The sequence below is a fragment of the Cupressus sempervirens genome, chromosome 5, assembly GCF_028749045.1.
Source record: "Cupressus sempervirens isolate cs-2001-9-10 chromosome 5, ASM2874904v1, whole genome shotgun sequence".
NCBI classification, from domain to species: domain Eukaryota; kingdom Viridiplantae; phylum Streptophyta; class Pinopsida; order Cupressales; family Cupressaceae; genus Cupressus; species Cupressus sempervirens.
The window spans coordinates 259,350,661-259,374,517 of NC_143122.1; the positions used below are offsets into that span (position 1 = coordinate 259,350,661).

A 23,857-nucleotide genomic window follows, 5' to 3' on the forward strand; every position below is an offset into this window, starting at 1 on the left:
CTACATCATATGCTATCAGAGCTCATAAGGTCTTGGAAAAATGAGATTTTTGTAGTTGTGTGGTTATTAGTTTATGTTTATGTAGGTTAAGAAGAGGAATTAGTTTCCAAAAGTCATGGTAGAGAAGTGAAAAGATAGAATTGAGGTAAAGCCAAAGTAGAAGAAAGGTTAATGGACTTGTTTGAAGAGATACATTTATAAAAGAAGTATTTCTAGAAGAAGAAAGAAGAAAATAAAAGAAAAGAGAGGAAGAGGAAGAGGAAGGATGAAGACATGAGACAATTAGAGTTGAAAGAAATATTAAGAGAAATACAACAAAGTTTGGAACTATTATGAAAGCTAGTTGAGCTAGAAAAGAAAAAATGGTACCTACCAATTAAGAAGAAGGTCACATGGCCTATTCAAAAGATTATTCAAACGAAGAAAAGGAAATTTAAAGACAAAAAAAAAAAGGAAGAGGTGAAAATGAAATGGTGAGTATACCTATGACTTTTTTGACATCAATAATTGATGAAGATAAGGTAAAACAATTTCCAGGAGAATCTTGTTGTCATTTTCAACTACCTAAATCTGATGTTTTAACTAAGCAAGTGGACATGCATGTTGACAATAAGGTTTCTAATGAATATTTTATAGATTTTTTTATTGACGAGGTATATGCAATCTTGCAAGGGTATTGCGAGAATATTTAAGGTAATGGTGAATATGTTGATATATTATATGTTAAAGACATAAGTAGTGATGGTACAAAAGTATATGCAAATAAAATAAAATTATGGATTCTAAAGGATAAGCGAATGTTGAGTAGAATATGGGGTAAGATAAGAGAAAGAGGGATCTAGTGATAATTACATAGATGAATGATAAAATGTCAAAAAAATGGAAGACCTAGAAGAAGGAACAAACATGCATTGCTTCAAGTCAATAAAATTAATGTTCAATACAATGAATGAAATATATCTAGAAAAGAAGTACATAGTCAAAAACATCTTGCAGGAGTTGTGTTCTTTCAACCAAAGGAGAATGATGGAGGTATGCATGCATGTTAGAATTTTATTTTTATTAGTCAAAGTTCATGTTAATTTCCTAATTATTCAATTTTGTATAATTCTTTTTTGTAAGTTGGGTTGCAAGGTTAGAGAATTTGTCCCAAACCCTTTAAAAGTAACATGTCAACATGAAGCTCATTGTTGCCCCAATGACATATTTTTTTATCAATTCATTACATAACCTTATATTTTCTAACCTAGTAAGTTGGAGATAATACAAAATATCAGGCATTTCTACATGTGGATTATCCCTCATACGATATTATTTTAACATCATTAAAATAAAATATTTGATGTTAGTTACCTAGATACATAAATATATCATACATTTATCATATCTCTTCTAGTTCTCCAATTTTACTATCTTATAGATATTGTCGACTAATATGATAACTTACATTCTCATATATCCCTCTCTACTTTATATTGACAACTACCACTCTTCCTAAAATACACCTTATATTCATCCCTTCATGTGTTTGTATCCATGACCATCATTGTATCCCTAATATTTTATTGATATCTCCATCACCCTTATTTTCTAATTTTATAGCACCATATATTTCTCATGACTATTTTTGGTTCTTAAAGTTCTTAGTTTCTACATAAATAAAAATAAATTATCTTTCTTGAGTTTCAAGGGTGTCAAAACTTAAATTCAAAGACCTTAAACTTATTATTGATAAAAGCAATTTGTGATCAATCTACTAAGAAAAATACCTTTGAATGTAGCCTCTTCTTGAAGGGTAACAAAAATAAGATCTAACACACAATATACTAAGGGAATAGTGTGGTACTATATATCTAAAAGTAACCTTATCTTGGGTTGATTATAAAAATATTCTCAACCTTTATAAAGTAGATTAAAAGAAATTAAAATACTTGAGAATGTAGCTATGATAAGCTCTTGTGTGTTTTGTTGCAATCTAGATCAGGTAGTTTATACAAATAAATGAACACGGTATGAAGTGTATGTAAAATTTAATTAGTTTGAATGTCTTACCTAGGAAAATAAAGCTTGAGTAGAGATAGAAGGGTGACTATTTAGTAGAATGTCAAAAATATAAAACATTAAAAAATAATTTTGTAGTATTATACTAAAATATTATTAAAAGCTAATATGATTTTTTAACAAATTACAAATTTATTTTCTTTATTTTATTTTAGTAAACCTCATTTTCTTGTAATTTGTTTATTTGATTTATTACAAATTGTTAACAACAAAGCTATGTCCATGTGTGTTTTATTTTATATTTATTCATTAAAGGTCGGATTTGACCACCCTTAACAAATTAACTATTAGTGAGCTTAATTTGTATGCTTATGACATCTTGCCCAAAATGAAGCACTCTTTGATTAAAATTCATGTTTTATAGCATTTATGTTCTCTTATGACCCCCTCAATAGCCACAAAACTTAGATTTTTCTATTTATTGAATCATATTTTTATCAGCGTTTAACTTGAGCACCTTTGACATAATAACTATTACTAAATGTAATTTGCAAATTTAAGACTTCTAGCTCAAATTGAAGCACCTTTTGATTACAACCAAAACTTTATAGCATTTATATCCTCTTACTGCCCCTAGATAGCAACATAACTTATATATTTTTATCCAATCTATCTTACTTTAATATGGGTTTATTTTTATTAACAATTGACTTATTTATTTTATTTCAGTGATGATGCAAGCCTTACGAGACAATTAAACAAAATCATAAGAGTGATGTGATCATAAGAATATAGCTTATTTCTAAGAACTGTTTGTCACTTTGCTGTTAGGATTTATGGGCTTGCGGTATCAATGGTAGTGATTGGCTAACATTCACGTCACTTGGCCATTATGAATATAGTGCTTAAGTATTATGCTGGGAAGGAGTTCTAAATTGTTAAACGATGCTTCCCCAACATACTAATTAGTACGAGTCCATAGATGCCAAGAAACTCAAACTGCGTGAGGAAGGTTTTACTGGCCCGGATTTATCCAGCATAGTGAGGCATATTTGATCCAAATAATAAATTGATTAAAATTGGGAAAAATATTGTTTAGGCTTTTTTTTAGTTATTAGTACTTGTCGGTAGGGTAGGCTAAGTACCATTGCGTCATTTTTTGGATTACTCACGTTAACTTGTTATTAAATTATTTCTATTCTACCAATACAAATTCATTTCATTTCACATTTTTCTATAAGTATTATGTTCATGAAGAAATACATGTCAATTTTTTAACTTCAGAATTTATATATATTAATTTTCTAGCTTTTAATTGGATGAATGGATTAGAGTCTTATATGGGGATTTGTGAGTTTGCGGGAAGTATTATTTTATCAGAATATTTGTATTGCTTCTCTTATTCCTAATTTTTAGCACATTTGTTATCTATTTTGTTCAAAGAGATTTTAGAACACTTCAATTATTGTAGATAGATTTTAGAATAGAAAAATATATATTATAATAATATAATCAATTATATATATATATATATGTCTTATTTTGTAGAATTATTATAAATAGTTTGTTTGATTAAAGAAATACATTGAAATAATTTTAAAAAAAATTTTAATCATTTAGTTTAATTATTTATTACAACTCTTAGGTGAGTGTTATTCCTTCCAATTCCTCAATTTTTGTTTGAAAAAATTGACTATCACTATCACCACATTGTCTTGGGGGGCATTGCATTATGAGAAAGAATTGACAGTTGCAGGTGACATTCAGAATGTAAGAGATGCTATCAAATGGGGTACTGATTATTTTCTCAAGGCCACTGAAACTCCAAATCAGATATGGGCACAGGTACTTATTCTTAATCAGTGTGTTCATTGTATATTCATATATTGAATGTTATCATACTTTATTTACATCACTCAAATCTACTAGAATAGATAATTGTGTATTTTAAATAGTAGCATTCAATATATATCCTTGCAAAACTATATGTTAATGTGGTTGATTCAATGACAAAAACATAGGTTGGAGATCTGATGACGGGCCACACCACCCGTATCAACTCACAACCAAAAATGCAACAATATGGAGATAGAGAGATGACAAAATTGCTTCATAAAGCATCCATTAATATTTGAAATTCATTAGAAGAGATTACATTTGAGGAGCTTACAATTCAAGAACTTCTATTTCTCCAACTTCCATTAGAAGAGCTTCCATTTCTTGAACTTCTACTTCTCAAGCTTCCTTAAGAGAGATTACATTCGAAGAGCTTAGAATTCAAAAACTTCTATTTCTCCAACTTGATTACAAATGATAATAAGCCTTGCTTAAATAGGCACTTCTAATCCAAGACATTACAAACACAACCAATGTGGGATAAAAGGTAAATACAACTATCTTTAAATAAATATTAAATTCCCACCCAAATACAACTAAGCACCCAACAAATATTAAATACATGATTTATCCAAAACCTTCTAGAATTTCCACCTACACACCTCGATTAATGGAATGACAACTATTTTTCTTATTTTTCTATTTTATGCCACCTATGCACCTCGAAAATAGAAATTCCTCTTTTTTTCTTTTTCTCCTTTTTCCCTTTTTATTTATTTATTATTTCTCCTCTAATTTTCGTCACTTTCTCTCTCCTCCAAATTTTTTTTTTTTTTCCAATAATTTTCCCATGCAAGATGCTCCTGCATCAAGATCCTGTGGCAGACCACAATTGTTGGGAGCGACCAGAGGATATGGATACTCCTCGAACTCTTTACAAGATTGATAAAAACACCCCTAGCTCAGAAATTGTAGCAGAAACAGCTGCAGCCTTTGCTGCCTCCTCTATTGTTTTTAGAGGAACATACGCTCCTTATTCAAAACTTCTTCTTCAACGTTCTAAATTGGTATGTTACCATTGATTCTTTATAGCCTGTATTGAGTGAGTAACACTATGCTCTTCTTGATTCTGTACCATACGCACCTAATGATGTTAACATTGAGAAAACATAGACATTTCGTGGTGTTCTAGTTAAGGCATCATATCTGCTTACTGATCGTGATAAATCTTCAACAATTTCTATTAAAATTGACATGGTTTTTATTTTATTTCTTATTCTTCTATGTAAATAGGTTTCATATGAATAGGAGAAATAATAAGGTCCAATCAAGTAAACTTGATGCTATTATGTCAACCAAGAAGGCCATAGTTATGGACAGATGCAAATTAATATTCATGTTTGAGGATCAACCACTATGCTGAAGTTTAGGGATCCTGAGAACCCATGATAGACACATCTTCAACAACTACTATACATATATAGCTATATCTATGATCGTTACTATGTGGGGAAGTATCTTCGATACATGACAAAAAATAATGAAATGGACATTTGTAGGGTTTTGAATAAGCAATATACAAAAGGAGAAATCTATAGAGAAATTTTATTGGCTTAATCATAAGGATAAAATAGTTTTGGTATACAAATAGAAAAGGACATCCATCCACTTTTTAAAATTTAAATAAAGTTATTTTTTAAATTTTATTTGCAGAATACAATATCCACTTTAAAATTGTATCAAATTTGTGCAAATATAATAAGAATCTTAAGCTAGTTACTTAAATAATTAAAGGTTGAAGAAACTTCTATCTAGAAATACTTGATTGTATGTAATTTCAAGTTATTGATCTAATCAGAAAAATCAAGAAACAATTTTATAGTTTTGAAATGTCCACATAAATAATGGATGTTGTAGAAATATCAAAATTAATAAGGTCAGGTCTAATGGGAAGAACTTAATAGTAGAGACACCATGGAGATTGAGTGAGTTTAAGGTCACGAGATATATACTAGCATATTTGAAACCTGTGATAGCATCAAATTTCAGTCAATTGTAGATTTTACCTTACATTTAGTTTTTGAACTATGGCTAAAAGAGGAGAGAGTTGAAAATTTGCCCTCAAAGATTTTATAATTCACTATGATAGTGTTAGATATTTTACTTAACCCTTCCTTTATTGAATCACAAAGAAATGATTCTATCTCTATAAACTCCATATTAGTTTGAGAGGATCTAAACTCTATTTGTGAAGCTTATATTTGTGCGTATATTTAAACCATGATAGCTATGTCTTCCTAAAAATGGATAATAAGCACAAAATTAATAAATACCTCACCTTATTTAACTTTATGGACTCAAGTTACTTTAGAAAAAGGTTGGTCATAAAAAGTAAAATCCTAGGAGACTATGAAATAAATTTCTAGTTCAAATCATTCTCTTGGAATCTAGAGGTGACTTGATGCATTCCCAAACCTTCCAAATACATTTTCTGCTAAATTTTCTTCTAATTTATACTAATTTCTATTTTATAAGGATGAAGGGAAGAACTAGACCTTTCTAAGCCTACTAATCACACAAATATCTAGAAATAATACAACTTTTTAAGATCACTTTCTAGAATTTATGGTCCTCCAAAGAATAAATTATCTATTTGACACATGTTGGGTCTTTAAAAGATTAGTGGACTTAAACAAAACTTTAGCTTTGAGGCTAGGAACTATTTTCAAGAGGGTAAAAAGGGTTCAATAAAATGAGAAAATTTAAACTACAAATAATAGTGGATAACCTCTCTTTCAATTTTGGCTCAAACTTAACCTCAAAGAGTGTTCCTAGAGGTATTCTTATATAGATTGAATATGGTGCAAGGTGCAAATAGTACAATTATATCTAAAGTAATTTTAGAAAAGAAACATTATCACTATGTTAATGACTAGCCAATTGTGTTAATAATAGCATATATAGATGATGACAATATCATTACATGAAATGGAAAATGATTGAATGTGTGGATAATTAACTATAATAATAATAATAAAATGATTTTTTTGTCAATATTGTCTAATTTATCATAATAATGAATCATGAACTCCACATATATTATAAGTTACTTTGATCTACTATTCAAATATTAGTTTATTCTAAGGAGCGTAAATAAAATATTTCCAAGGCTAGTTTCTATTTAGGCGTTATAAAGTTGTACAATTTACTCCAATGAACAATAGGGTGCAAAAATAAAGGATGAAATATTATGCACTTATATACACCAAAGATATAACATCAAATATAGGACATTTCTAGTAATACATTTTATAATTTATTTTATCTTTAAGATATCCTCATAAGAACACACAAAAAGTGCTTTAGGTTAATTTATTTATTCAATAAATAAAATTGAAGCCTCTATGTAAAAAAAACTAAAAATGCGCAAATCAAGAAAATAACAAAAAAAAAAATTACTTAAAATCTATCCTTCTCTATAGTGCAAGAAATTTCAATCCTAAGAATTTAGGATTAGAGCAGTTTAGGTAGAATTCACTTTGAGAAAGCTAAAACAAAATTCAAGTGTTGCAATACTTGAGACAACATAACAAGAAGAATCTTTAGAAAGATTCAAATAAAATATTATGATTGTGAGCTATTAAAGTAATTTTTGTCAATAAAAAATTAATCAGAGGGCACACATTTAGATGCATTACTTGAGCTATAAATTGACACCTTATTCTTTGGATTCAATTCACATTACATTATAGAATTCTATAAATAAATGTTGAAACCATTCATTATGTCCTCCTTCCTCATGAAGATGGTAGCCTTCTAAGATCCATACCATTATGTTGACTCTTCTCTTTGAGAGACTATTTTTTTGTTATTCAAAATCAACATAATAATTTTTACAATTTCACCTAGTGAGTCACATGCAATGGCAAAACACAAAGTTTTCCAAGTATTATGAAAAAAAGAGAGCACATATTTGATGAAAATTTGATAAATAAGTTGACATCTTTTAAAGAAATGTGGATCGTCTACTAATAAAATATCCTAAATTGTGTGATAGATCTAGGTCTTCTCTATATTCAAATCCATGGGATTGGTTCAAGTCTACATTCATGGATTCATTTTCTCTTTTGATATTTGATCTTAGACAAATTAGATTTGTGCTCTATAGTTTTCTTAAAAGTAAAATATTTTCAAAATACATATATGGTAGTGGTATTTAATATTTCCCTAGAAGGGTCATTATTATTTTATAAAGGAATGTGTTCTCAAGATCATGTACACTTTGCTCATGGAGGAAAACTAAGGCTACTAGGCTACTAAATGTAAACATGAATGTTAGAAAGGTAAGGACTATGTTTTTGGCCCTACCTTATTTTGAATGAGAAAATAATTTAAAATGTAGGTGAATAATCTCTACACTTATATAGGAAAAGGATAGAGGAACAAGTCCATCTCTCAACAAGATAATCTCATTTCTTGATATGTTTATGCATAAAAACATTTTTAAAAATGGCATCACTTAACAAATTTTAGAACTACACCTATATAATTAATTTGATGATAGTGTAGGTTGCTAAATAATTTTAATTAGTTTCGAGAGTTATTTTAATAGATATAGAGAAAAAAAATTATCGATTCATTTATTTAATAAATCAAAATAGTGTTTCTTTAATACAAGTTGTTGAATTTCACCATTTTGATTGCAACTTTTTTCATTTGCGAACAAATATAATGGCACCTACCAGGGAGAGTGTCCCTCCTATTGTTTTTATTTTGGTTATATGGTAAGTGAAAAGTCAAAATATTACAAACATATTTCTTCTAGATAAAACAGTGGGAGATATTTTTTCTCAATATTTTGAGTCACTTACAATAATTCATCATCTAGAGAAAAGATTATGTTGATCACCAAAAGAATATACTATAGTATTTTCTCCTAGCAATGATTCAATATAAGTGATTCAAAATGTTGAGGAAAAAACACTTGTGTTGTTTGATCTGGAAGATATTTGTACATTCATGATTGTGGAAGACTTATAATAGAAACTCAAAATTTGATTATTTAATGTGCTTTAAGTATTAACAAAGTTATGTTTAATTCAATAGGATGAGCTTCTTTGGGGTGCATCTTGGCTTTACAAAGCTACCAAATTTGCATACTACTCTAACTATATAAAAATACATAATGATCTAAACACATATGTTATTGAATTTGTTTGGGACCTCAAATATGCTCGAGCTCAAGTACTTCTCACTACCGTAAGTCATTTACCATTTTACTTTATGAAGAAAAATTATATAAACATGAAATTTAACCCATGTCTTAAAACTACACATCATTTCAATTTCATTTCATCTCCTATACCACTTTTTCCAACTTTATGCAAATCACTAACCCCTTGAATCAATTAGTTGTATTTCCAAGGACACTCACAATTCTCAAGCTATAGAAGCCATGCTAAAAGTTTCATATGTTTCACTTCTTCCAAAAAGTCCAATTTGTTCAGTTTGTAGAACACCAAGTAACCTCAAGCTCATTATTCATTATGTTAAAAAAAATCCTAATAAATTTATTCAAATTCTAAAGCTAACATATTTTGATCTAAATTTTTCTATAGGAGGGTTGTTGTACATTAGAGACAATGTAAATTCCCAATATGTTACTAGTGTCTCCTTTCTACTAGCAATTTATAGTGACCTACTATATGGTAATAACCAAACTTTTTTTTTGTGGAAAAGTTGGATTTAAAGCAGCCTATGTTATGAATTTTGCCAAGATACAGGTAATTAACTTTTAAAATGTATTGCTAATTGTGTTTGAATGGTAGCTATATAATAATGAAATTAGTTCTAACTTTAAATTCGTATTCAATGTTTACAAGTAGATTATTTATTGGGGAGGAATCCTTTGAATATATCATACATGGTAGGATATAGTAACAAATATCCACAACAAGCACATCATAGAGGAGCATCTATTGTTTCTATTCACGAACACCCACAAAATATCTCATGCAAAGATGGCTATAATGATTGGTTCCATAGAAATGCTTCATATCCAAATTTATTAACAGGGGCAGTAGTGGGAGGATTGGATAGATCTAACCACTTTGTAGATATTAGGTCTCAATTTACTATGCTTGAACCTACAACATATGTAAACTCTCCTCTTGTTGGAGTTCTTGCAAAACTTTATTCCATTACATGCAAAAATAATAGGCAATGTTGATTACTTGGTCTACTAAACATGGAATATTAAGATAATCATTATTATTTATATTTTATTTTACATAAGAATCCTTGTAGATAAATTTCTTTTATCTATCTTATTTGATACCTAAAATTCAATATGTATTTTTCAATGATTTTAACTAATATTGAGAGATTATTTTGAATTGGGAGTTAGTAAATTTTTTTTATATATTTTGAGATAAATAATACATCACTTAAATATATTTTAGTCATCTCATAATTTTATCTTTTATTATAATTATAGATAAATGCATAGGTTGGTGTACTAATACACTGAATTTAGAAAATAATCTTATCCTAGACTTATGGAATCTCTACATGAAATATTTTAAACATGACATGTAAAGTGTCATAGTTCCTTCCTAATATGTAATGGTTTTCGAGTTGTTATGAATAGTGAAATGAGATTGAATTTAACAACCAAAAATTATATGAAAAAGTCTTTAACTAAGATGAGACTATTATAGAGAATAGTTTGTTAGAAATAATGTTTGTTTGTTGACTATCCAATGTAATAATAACACTAATATCACTTAAATTTCATAACTCTAAATATGCTGGATAAATAAGTTTGTTAATTTATCTAATCATATTCTCATCTTTAAAGATTTAGATAAATAAGTTTGTTAATTTACTTGAGTTTGGATTTTCTCTTCAATTTAATTTTTCAAAGTCAAATATTTTATGTCTTCTCTTTTATAAAATCAAGTCTTTGATATTAAATAATTATTTAGAAAATATCAATCATTTAACCATTCATAAATAAATATAATGAAGTTCATAATTTAAATATTATCAATATTTTTGAAGTAGATTAAAATCAATTTATATATGCTAGCAATTTAATATTGTAATGTCTACATAGCTTTATAAACTAAAAACATTCAATCATTAAAATGTTTAATTTAAATAAAAATACTTTAAAATGTAATATTTAATTTAAATAAAAGTACCTTTAAGTTTAATTGTAAAAATTAATTAGTATTTAAATTTAAAAATCTTGTTGAAGTCTTGCTTCAAGTGCATTTCCAAGCAAGTCACAGAAATTGCCAAAAAATTAATAATTTGTGACTCCTTCAAATTTTCTCCCAAGTTATTTGGTTAGATTAGAGGATTTTCTTTTGGTGAATAACAATCCTTCATGACGGTGGTCTATTTTTGCTCATTGACCTGCATGGTCAAAGTGATAGGTTGGGAAACTATAAATTGTGTGCTACTTTGGTAGAGGGAATCAAAGTGTGACAAACAAAAAATTGATAAAAGAAAAAATAAAATTATAAAAGCATTTAATTTGAACTGAGAGTGTATTTATTTCTGAGTGACTTTTGACAGGATTTTGTTTGATGTTTTAATTTATTTATAGTTTTTGTTCTAAAAAAAAATGTCTCCTTGCATGTTTTAGCCAGAGCTAATAAACATTGAAATAAATAATATTTTTATATGTTAAAATATGTAATAAAAAGTAAACTATATAATAGATTATAGAGTTAAAGAATTTTGAAATCTAATTGGTAAAGTAAATCGAATATTGGCACTAAATGATTCCATTAGTATTCCTACCAAAGGGAGGAACTAGAAACACCACACATTATTTGCATAGATATAAAAAATAAAAGTGAATCATTTTAATTAATGTATTTAGTGTAGATAATTTTTTTAGGATAGTTTAAAATATATGTGTATTAACTTCACTTCCATAAGAACAAGTACTAGATTTGTAGACATGAATATCAAATTCTTATATATTCTTTGAACATGATAGTTGACGATAAATTTTATTATCATGAGTTCAACATATAATAAATATAGATATCTTGATAATAATAATGAATCAATCTAAAATGTCTATTTTAACCAATATTCTATTATATTTAGGCACACCTACATTTAGTTAAAAATCGGTTTCTACATTTCCTTGATTAACAATGTGTAACATCACACAATTATGAATTATAGATGTAGAGTGTGTCTTTTATTAATGTAAAAATAGGCTTTGAAGGAACCAAAAATAGGATACAATGAGATTACAAAAGATTAAGCATTAAAGAACCTATTAATGCATTTGACTAAGCTCCCCCTCCCCCATGTCCTAGAAATAAATAAATAAATAAAAATGAGTAGAATAAAGACTAACACAAAAAACCAGTAACAAATAAATGAAAAAAAAGCCATCACACACCTAGCAAGACCCCTACAAAATACTAGAAGGAAAAAAAAGTTGATATGGTAAAAGTGCATACCTGTGTCACACTTTTATAACAACAGGGTTGACACACACAAATCATTCAAGTTTAATGACATAAAAGTGGCATTTGTGTTTTATAATTTGAAGTTGATTTAAACTAATGAAATGTGTAAAATTGGATGAAGTTGATGCCTATAATGTTTAACTTTTTGAGCAAGAATTTATACACTTTTTAAATTTTTAAGTCCATTTTTTAATTGCTAAAATAATAGGGTGTTGATCCTACCAAACAACTATATGTGAATAATCCTTTTTTCTTTGATTTCAAAACATGTTATAGATGACATGTATAACTAGTACAAAAAAAGAAATATTAGTTTTCAATTTAGAGTTTCTCTATTATAAGTACTTGAAGTTATCAGAAATGAAATTATTTTCCTCCCTTAAAAATTTTCCCTATCAAATCTACAATTTTTTTAAAAACAATTATATATTCTTAATGATGACTGTCTCATCTAGTGCTAGATATACATTTTATTTTTTTTGATATGATTTACTCTTTATTTTTCCTTTTTTGCAGTAGCTATTAGAATAATCACCATTCCAACATTTTTTGCCCAATAATGGATTTCAGAAATAACCTATAAACTTGCATATATCAATGAATTGAATAATAATAATAATAAACATACCACAAAAAAAACTAACAACGTCATATTTTTCTAACTAGGGGAGCCCTGACCAAGAAAAAACTCTAGTGGAGATGATACCCACAAAATGATCCACTAATCAAAAGTACAATGTAAAAAGTTTATACCCTATCAGGGGTCTATTATATACATATATAGTGTATATTCCTTGTTAGAGTACTTGAACTTATTACATGCCTAAACCCTATTAGGAGTTTTATAATCTTAACTATATTGGTATCACAAATATTTGATTTGTCCTTTATTGCTCCTTACATCTAATCATGCCCATATGCCTTTTATCTTCTCTGGTCATCAAAACATAATCAAACTATCATAAATAAAGCTCACATATCAAAAAAAATTCATATCCTAACCATTGGAAAATTCATTAATCAAAATATTATGCCTTTATACCTGTTTCCCTAACTCTTTGTTCAATTAGCTTGAATTACTAACCAAGTAACACATTACCAAAATATATTATTCAAATTTGATAAGTAAGGATTAAAATCTAGGTTCTCATCTCTACATTGTTAAGTCCTTGATCTAAAAATTCAATGGAATATCTTAGTCGAAATGATCATTATGTCCAATGTATTCTACCTCTATGATAACAAATTGTTAATTGATTATTCATCCAAAATATATGCCAATTGTCACACTAACATAAGATAACATAATTCTATCAAGCATACTCCTCATTCTAAATTATCCCCAAAGTTATAGCCTTGTATCTACTTCCAAGGAAGTTCACTAAAGAAAATAATTTGGTTGTACCCTATTTTCCTTTGTTATACTTAGGAAATTTTATTACTTTATCATATCAAAACTATATCTTCATGATGATATACCTTAACCATGTATAGTATTTCCATAAATTACAACATCCAATTACTTATCTTATCCTAGTTTGTAACAATCCCTCCCTTTGGCATGAATGGAAACACTTAGTGAAAAAAAAATTGTGCTCAAAAACTTCAAAATGAAAAATATTGACCACCAAAATTTATCTTCCTTATGCACATAACATTACTATCTCATACATATTTATTTCTATTTTTATACATATTAGCTATCTATAGGTCCCCCTTTCATAAATATCATTAGTTGTACTCACTTCTCCTTTGAAATAAATGGAAAAGGTAACTTAGATATATACAAGTAAAACTTATGCATCCAAAAACATATTTAGTTTACATACTTAATGAGATTTGAAGAATTTAGTCTCAAGGTCTCATACTTAATATCCCATGACCTTTTTGTTGATTTTACTACATGTATAACTATGTGAATTACATATGTAGTTATAATTTCTTCTCAATTTAAGTCCATACAAGTAAATGCCTCATAGAATTTCCTTTATACAATCAAATTATCCAACTCCTTTAATAGCATGTATAACTTTGGAGTCGCTAAGCTTCTCAATAAGCTAAATCTCCCCAACATTTTATTCTTCTCATTCTCCAAAGTGTGAATATCTCCAAGTGAGTTTCGCACTACCTTATTGATGCAAGGCTTGTAGGGGAAAGGAGCCAAGTCCTATCTCCTAAAACCTTGCTAAGAGTACACATGGAAGTAAAAATAAATTCAGAATCAAGAACCAAGAGATTTACTAATTGATTAGACAAATCACATTATAATTATAATTTCAAACATCCAACATGCCCACTATGATGCCTTCTAGGTTATGACCAACACAAAGAAATTGCAATCAAATGGATAAAATCTCATCTTCCTCATCTTCCATCTACTCTCTACTATATTTATACTATCATAACTCTTCCTATCTCTTCCTTGATACTTCCATGCATTAAGTATGAACTATCACACATTTAATGACAAATAGGTCCTACCTTGGAAGATAACACAATAGAACAATCAATGATTAAAATAGCATTCGTACTCTTAAGAATAGGTCCATACATGATCCAAGAGATTTCCTTTAACCGTGCAATATTCCACATCATCAAAGGAAATACATTGAATAAATTCTATAATGCACTACCTGAAACACACAATGAAAAGAAAGAAAAGAAAGAGGCATGTAAATCCAAGCACAATGAACACTGGATTTCGTGCATTTAATGTAAGTATCACTTGTGGCTCCAAAACAAGATGCCAATTATGCAAAACTTGGAACCATGAGTAACAACAACTACTATATGAACAAAAAATGTGATTAAAAAAAAAACAATATTTTTGGTTGATGCGAGATTTCTCACTTACCCAAGATGCTCCCACATTAGACACCTAGAGTAAATAAAGAACTAACGTCCACTTTAGGGAACCCTAATGCTCTAACCTAAATCATAAAGATCCAAGTCAACTTGCATTATCCATTAACTCTCTTTCACTAGTTCAGCTTCCCACTAAACAAGGTACTCTATGTTGTCTTTTCCTCTAGTGCTATTACTTACTTTGTTATTCAAAACCTTCTCAATGTTGTCAACCTTCCTCTTGGGATAATCTAGGCTATATTTTAATTCCTCATCTAATTCAAAATACTGAAATATGTTTGCAATATTAAATATTAATGAAATATCGATATCTTCTAGTAATTCCACTTTAAAAGCATTTCCACTGTCAAACTTTCTCATAATGTTACAAGGAACAAACTTCTTCATCTTCAACTCACTAGAGGTACCAACTAGAAAATTTTCCTTCTTAAGGTAAACTATAACCTCATCACCAACCTCAAAAGATTTAAATCTCTAAGTTCTTCTTCACTGCCTCATGTAGAGTCTTCATGAAATCCATAAATTCCTCTCCTTTGACACTTCTCTTCATTTGAGTATACAAATCTCTTAGATCAGTAGTTCCTTTAGGATGTGTTTCATTTCAAAAGGTGTATTCTTACTTCTATTCACATAATTGATGTATGAAAACTCTACTTGTGATAAAATCAAATCCTAATTAATAGGCTTATCTCCAACCAAACATCTTGGTAAATTTCCCAAACTCATATTCACAACTTTAGTTTATCCATCTATATTTGGATATAATGTAAAACTAAACTTATGTTGGAAATCTGATTGAAAAGCTCATTGTTATTGAAGATCAAAGAGGGACATTGTTGTAAAAGATTGTTTTCAATCATTGTTTTGTCATTGATGTCAAACCTATTAAATGTAGGGATGATATTCGCTTATAAGATTCGTGCACTATTACTTAGTTGATTGATGAAGAGGATTTGATCAACAAGATGTAACAAGAGTACCTAAAGGAAAGGTTGAGTTATGATATTGTAATGAAGTGCAAGGACCAGTTAAGACAATGGTTAAGCAATGTATTGATGACATACTCAAAGATATAGAGGTTGGTTAGACTTAGATACATTGGAAGAAGAAGTTGTAACAAGGTTGACTGTAAAACTTTAACTAAGATCATTAGTGGGTGCTGAGCAAGTCAGTTGGAGCCAAGAAAATTCTTAGTAGAAGCCAAGTAATAGATATTTCTAGTGTGTGCCGAGTGATCTTCAAGTGCCGAGTAAAGATCAAGTGTCGAGCATCATAAAATTTCCAATTAGTGCCGATTGATCTTTAGGTGCTGAGCATTAGGGAAAACGTAGTTGATGCCGAGTAACATAGTATGTGTCAAGCACCAGTATTTCAATAGTGCCGAGCTACTGCATTATTTCAAATGATGAAGATTTGCCAAATCTGAGCCAACATAGTAGTTGCATTGAATTTTGTGAATAAGTTGGAAGATAAGAATAATGAGTTGTTGGCACAGAATCTTATGTAAACCATTTTTGGGTGAATTCTAAAGGATTATTTAAGAAGTTTCTAGAGGAAATAGAATATGGGTTAGATAAAATGAATCCTACCTAACCCATGTGAATTGAAATTGAAAAATGAAAGAATCGAGTGGGAAAAGGAACTCTAGGACTTCTATTTAAGAAGTCATAAACCAAGAAGCAAAGAGCTGCTAATATTGTTGCTACAGAAGTGCCAAAATCTGCGAAGTGATTGAAAGGGTGTCAGGAAAGAGACATTTAGGAGAAGGAAGAGCATAGAGACTCTGCTTCTACGAGTGGTCATGAAGAGATGATTGTACTAGTAAATTAAGTATGAAGACTCAAGGAGACAAAGCTTGAAAGAAAGGGCAAGTTGTTTAGAGTTGCAGAGATTGAAGGCCAGACATGGGTATGAGCTAAGAAGTGATTTGAGATCTGCAAGATAAGTTGTATGTTATAGTTAGGTCAAGGTTTTCTAATATTCTCTAGCAATTGTATTAGATCAAAAAATCCTATGGACTTAGGTTGGCCTTATAGCTAGTTGTAAATTTGTTAACATGGTGGCATTCCAAGTGAATGTTCTAAAGTCCTCTAACCAGGCCCACTTCTAACAGGGTGGTTAAATCCTCTAACAAGGTCACACTTAATAGTGTGTTGTAAGCTTTTAATAGGGCATCACTTCAAAAGGGTGAAAATTGAGTAGCATGTTACTGGTGGTTTTTCCCAAATTGGGTTTCCACATAAATCACCATGTCATGTGTTGATTTCTTGTGTGTTATACTTGCATGTTGATTTACAAGTAATTTGCTGATTAGATAAGTCATAGCTTGGATGAATGAATGGATAAATTAGTTCACTACACTTGAAGGAAAGTTTGAATTGGACAATTGGACCTTGAATAACTGATTCAGCCCCCCTCTTAGTTATTCTAAAGCAATTCTAAAAACTTAAGCTCATTGTCAAATTTATTTCAAAATGTTCTCCAGAAATAACTAGTAAACTTAGTAGTCCTATTTGAAATAATAGTTTTAGGCAACCCATGTAATCTCAGTAGTCCTTAAAGAATAATTCATCCACATGTAGTGCATCTGATGCCTCATTACAAGATATGAAATGAAACATTTTGAAAATTTGGCAACCACTACTAGATTATGTCAAGTGGTTTCACAACACATGCCTCATTTCTCCTAGAAATGGGGACCCCCTAGTAATTTTTTTTGCTTTCCTAGACCCTTGGTCCAAGGTCTGAGTCATTTTTGGGACTCTACTTGGATTCTAGGTCAAGCCTTAGCCCTTCCGTTGAAAAACCTAGTTGTTAGAATTAAAAAATTTGGAGATAAAGGGTGATTTTGAGGTTCAGGTGCACACTATTACACCTAGCACACATGTACACCTATCATATGTGTGCAAGTGCACTAGATAAACTAGTGCATATGCACAACCTTTTAAGGTGCACACCTGCACACATGCACACATGCACCAATCACAAAGGTGTACATGGTCTTGAGCATATATAGGCCCGGGACCACCCTCCCTTCTTCCCCATTATATTCTTTGATAATTACACAAGCGTACCTCCACAACCTTAGAGGTGTGCAAAACTCTCCAAAATTCCACACACCAAAGACAAGGTTAAAAAAATAAAGGTGTGCACATCCACACCTGCCCAAGGTGTGCATGTATGCACCTCTATTCACATACCTAGCAAAAACAACACAACAAACCTAAAGAACTAACTCACTTATGTGAAAGGTGCACACATGCGTACTCCAAGGTGTGCATGTGCACACCATTTTTTAACCCTTAACACTAGAACACTAGTTAAGGGTGTGCACATGCACACTCCATCAAGGTGTGCATGTGCTCACCCTTAGTAAATCCAACTAAGTCCCCCCACCTTAAGTGCATATAGAGATGCAATGTGCACAATAGTGCAAGGGTACACACCTGTGTTGTTGCACCATTGTACACTAAATAACCTTTTACGTGTTATTGAGTGCACCTAGCACACCATCAAGGTTTGCAAGGTGCACTAAACTTCATATTAGAGCTAAGAAGGGGGTTTTTAGTGGTTTTTCAAGGGTTTTGGTGTTCTAGGTCTGGTTTTTAGTAATTAAGGTTTGTTTAGGGTTTGACTTTTTGGATTATCATTTTTTAATGTTTTTATGCAGATAAAATGTCTTCCTCATTGTCCTCACTTGCAGAGAACATTGCTCCAAAAATCTAGTCTTCAAGTTTCAAGGTGCACCAAAGAAATCATGCTTTCAAGATGCACACTCTGAGATTAGAGATATTGAGTTAGGACACATCGAATAGAATGCATTCTTGGTACTCTACAATAAACCTAATGAGAGGTTCCCAACAGTCTCAGAAATGATTAGATTAAGGTCGGTCAATGCAACATCACATCCAACATTAGTACAATCTTTAGAGCTTGTAATGGAATTAGTAGAAAAATATGTGTCAGAAGAAAGAGTTGTGAAGAGTATCACAGGGGAGATCGGCTTAGATCTAAAACCAAGGAACATCAATAAATTTTTTCATCTCTTGAGAGCAGATCAATATGTGAAGATAATTTACCATAAAGAAGAAAGATGGCATAGGGAGAATGAGAAGAAGGAAACATAAATCATACAATCATTATTCTTGATAGATAGAACATTGGTGGGATGAAAAGTAGACAAGCTAGATATGACTAGAGGATATATGAAGGATGATATCAAATACTCCATTGCACTTTTGAGTAGAGTCATGGGTCCACCAGCAGTGGGGCATCTCAAAATTTGGATGGTATATTTCAGAGAGACCATCAGAACAACTAAAATGCCAATTGATTGGGCCACAATACTAAGTGAAAACTTAGATGAGTAGCTAGTAGGATTCAAAGCCAACCCCAAGTTTTACATGACATCATACTTGGTGTATTTACTGGCAAAAAGGACGACTGATTATCCAAGACTATTCAAGAGGGGAAGCATGCAAGATGCTTATGCATGGCCTTATGTAGTACACCCCCAATTGGTGAAGAAGAAGCTATTTTACCAAAGCAAGTAATGCAGGATAGTGAATGATGCATTACATTTTTTCAATCATATAATTCATAGAGGGTGATTATGCTAAGAGGATGTCAATAGAGGCAGAAACAAGGATTGCAAAAATTGGTGCCTACTACATCTAGTTCAAGACATTCACTTACCTAAGGGTAGCTGGTATAATGGTGAATCTGAAGAAACTCCCAAGGTATCCATCGGATAGGCTCGTCTTATTAGACATTGCAAGACAACTCACATCTACATATGATAAAGTGAGGAACAACATAAGAAGACATGGGTATGACCCATTAATATAGGTGCATTTGAAGCAAAGTAGAATAAGGATATCATGACCTTTGATGTAGAATGGGATCAATATACCTTGGAAGATTGCAACTCCCATCGTTCATATTTTAACAATATTGGCAGAGTTCAACATTTGGTAGGAAAGTAATTTTTTCATGAAGATGTAGTAGAAGATCATTGCATAAATATGATAGATGACTAATATCCAGATTAGGTATTATTGTAGGATGACTTTATATCTGGCACAAAGAATCTTGAATATAAAGATACCACTAAAGATTGTCCAACAAGACACTCAAGATGCCTTGGATCCCTTGTACAATTGTTACAAGATATTTGATAGGCCAATCATGAATACAGAGATTGATAGGGAGGAGAATATAGATATCAATCATAGAGTGAGACATATAATCCAATTGACAAGGGACTAGATCCTGAAGTCCTTTAAGCTAGACCCAATTCCTTAAACTATCACCTTCCAAGCCACAACATGCCCATTAAAGGGTAAAGGTGCAAAAGTTATAATGCCAATATTCCCTACCCAATCTCCAGTTAGGCTAGAAATAGTATATAAATATGATAGGGATGTTGGGTACTTTAGAGTGAACAAAGATAAGAATGAAAGGAAAAGAGATTCTACTAAGCAAGTTAAGCTCGAAGCTAAAGAAACTCAAGCCCAAGAGGTAGCTCAAGCACCTGAGAACCAAGAGACTCAAAATGGAGAAGTAGCTCAAGCTCAAGATATTCCACAAGTGCCTCTGCTAGAATAGGAATAGGAACAAGAACAAGAACCAGAGTAGGAAGCATAGAGGCATCACCACCTATACAAGAGGAAAATGCATCTCCCTCAACTGCTAAGAACGATAGGTTTAGACCTACAGTCAGAAGGACTAGAAGGAAAAATATACAAAGAAAGGTTGTACCTATTCCTCTAGTCTTGGAAACCATCCCTAAGGTGGATGAAGAAGATGAAGACAATATCCTATTGAATCAAAGGACATGCTTGACAAGGCCTACCTAGGAAGAGAGAAGGAGAAGCTCCACCATTACACTTCCATCTATTACTGATGTAGGAGCATCCTAGGTTTCCTTGTAATCCTACACTTTCTTTTCTTTATGTTAGTTTCTACAGAGTTTCAGTTACCACCGAATTATCCTTCATTTGTCAAGTTCCTAGTGGGTGTCGAGTGTTTAATGGATGTCAAGCTTCCTTGTTGATGCCAATTTCATAGTTGCTACTAAGTGTTCTTTGGATGTCAAGTTCATATGGTTGTCAATTTCATGTAGTTTTCAAGTTTGTATGCTTTCCAAGTTTTTGCAGTTGCCAGTTCATTTGGATACCGAGTTTGTGTGGAAGCCAAGTTCATTTGGTTGTTGAGTGCTAGTATTTGTCTTGGTCCTTGTCTGACCATTGTCTGTGTCTGGTTCCAGTTTGGGCCGACCTTGCATGTATTTAATTTTGATATTGGTAGTTAATATTTGATGTGAGCCAACTTATGATTCTGCATGCATTTAATGTAAGATTTAATCTTGTGATAGGCTGACCTGTAGCCACACAAGTATTTAAGGAGGTCTAGGATTGAGTTTTAGAGGAGAAAAAAGAGAGAACTTAGAGAGATATAGGAGTAGGAATGCGAAATGGGATCATCGAGGATTGTAATTGAATTGATACATGGTCATAATCTAGAAGGCCTTACAGTTAGGCATGTATGCTAATTATTTGATGAATCAATAAGTGTTCTCTTTTCTTCCTCCTTTGGTTGTTCTTTGTGTTATAATTCTGCTATGTTAACTCTTGCAAGGTGGTTTTGAAACCTGGGTGTGTCTCTGGCCCTAGTATATTCTCATTCCTCTTTGCATCAAGTGGTATTAGAGCCTGAGGTTCATCTTTTTGGATATTGGATTGTCTAGAACCCTAAGTGAATTGGTTGTGGGGTAGCAAATCTGAGGATTTGGCCAATGACTTGTAGATGGTTACAATCTTGTAGGAACCTAATTTGGAAAGATGGTTCAAGGTAGAGAAAATTTTAATAATGCAATATTAGATACATTGAGAAAAATTACAACCAAATTAGATGTTGTAGAGGCTGGCTAGAGGAGAGGAGCACATCTTGATGATGTAAGTGATGATGAATTAGTAGCACCAAACCCTAATCTAGAACCTAATGAAGATCAAGATGAAGCAAGGTTGTTGAGAGTGTTGTTTAGGGAAAAGTCAAAGCCTATTGTAGAAGTTGTTCCTTATGATGGAAAATTGGATACCAATGTTGTATTGGATTGGATCTCTAAAATGGAGAAGTTCTTTGAGTATGAAAACACTCCTAATGAACGCGAAAATTGCAGTTACAAGGTTGAAAGGACATGCCTCACTGTGGTGGAAAAATTTGCAAATTCATAGACAAGGGAAAGGAAAGGAGAAGATCAAAATTTGGGTGAAGATGGTGAACAAAGTCAAGAACCAAATCCTTCCTACTAATTGCCAAGTTAGCTTGTTGAGAAAGATGCAAACTTTGAGGCAAAGAGACATGATTGTGAAGGAGTATCTTGAGGAATTCTATAGATTGGACATCAAATCTGGACATGTGGATGATGATGTTGAGAAAATTGTGAGGTACATAAATGGATTGAGATTTGAAATCCAAGATGAAATAAGTTTTGTGAAATTGCAAGGTGTGGAAGAAGCATACCAATATGCCTTGAAAGTTGAGGAGATCTTGACAAAGAAGCATGCACAAAGATAAAGAGGTATAGGTGGTAGATTCCATAGAGGTAGATGTAGATCTTATGGAGAAGGTGGTAGATCTGAAAATTATTTGCAAGATAAGAGAAAATATAAATGGACGAATGATGACAAAGGCAAGACCAAGTGGAAAGGTGATGATTCTTATCCAGGAGGTACTAGTTCTTACTAAGAAGAGGTAATTCTTATTCTAGAGGTGGATTTTGTGTTAATTTTTTTAGATGTAGTAAAGAAGGGCATGGATCTTTTGAATGTAGATCCTGCAAAAGTGGGCAAGGTAATAGAAATTTTGTGATTCAAGGAGATGATGAGGGTTCACCAAGTGGACCTAAGGCGAGAGAAAATCTAATGGTGAGAAGAACCTTATATAATAATGGAAGTGAGCAGGAACCTATTTTAAGGAGAAGTCTTTTCAAGACAAGATGTAAGATGGCTAGAAAATGTTTCAAAGTGATCATTGATAGTGGAATTTCTACAAATTTGGCATCAGAAGAGTTGGTTACAAAGTTGCAATTACAGAGGCTTGAGGCATCCTAAGTTACCCTATCATGTTTCATGGATCAAAGATGAGCATAAGATATTGGTAAGTGAGCAATGCATTGTGAAGTTCAAGATTAGATAATATTTTGATGAATTTTTGTGTGATATTATGCCTATGGATTGTTGTCATATTCTATTGGGTAGACCTTGGCAATATGATAGACATGCTATACATGATAGAAGATTGAATCAATATACTCTTTGGGTGAATGCAAATAAGTAAATATTACTACATTTGATTGAAAGTCCAAATGAAGTTATTGTTAGCATGAATGCTAATGTAATGGGGGAGCATTGCAGAACATTGTTATGACTGTGTTTATCATTGATAACAAAATAGTAATGAGTTTGTAAAGATTGACAGAGCAGTAGACTATGATCTTTGTATTAAGGACATTACATTATGTATCTGCTTATGCACAGGTACCAGCACATACTATAGTATGTATTAAACACATGGGCAAGTGCACAGAACCTGAATTGATAAAGTATGGAAAATATTAATGATTTACAAAGAATTGCATGGAAACAAAGCAT

At 31.1% G+C, this 23,857-nt stretch overlaps 1 pseudogene; it reads left to right on the forward strand.

The window, feature by feature from the left end:
• Positions 1–3,341: 3,341 nt before the first annotated feature.
• Positions 3,342–10,066, forward strand: LOC149555530 (endoglucanase 16-like; annotated as a pseudogene).
• The last annotated feature ends 13,791 nt before the right edge of the window (positions 10,067–23,857 follow it).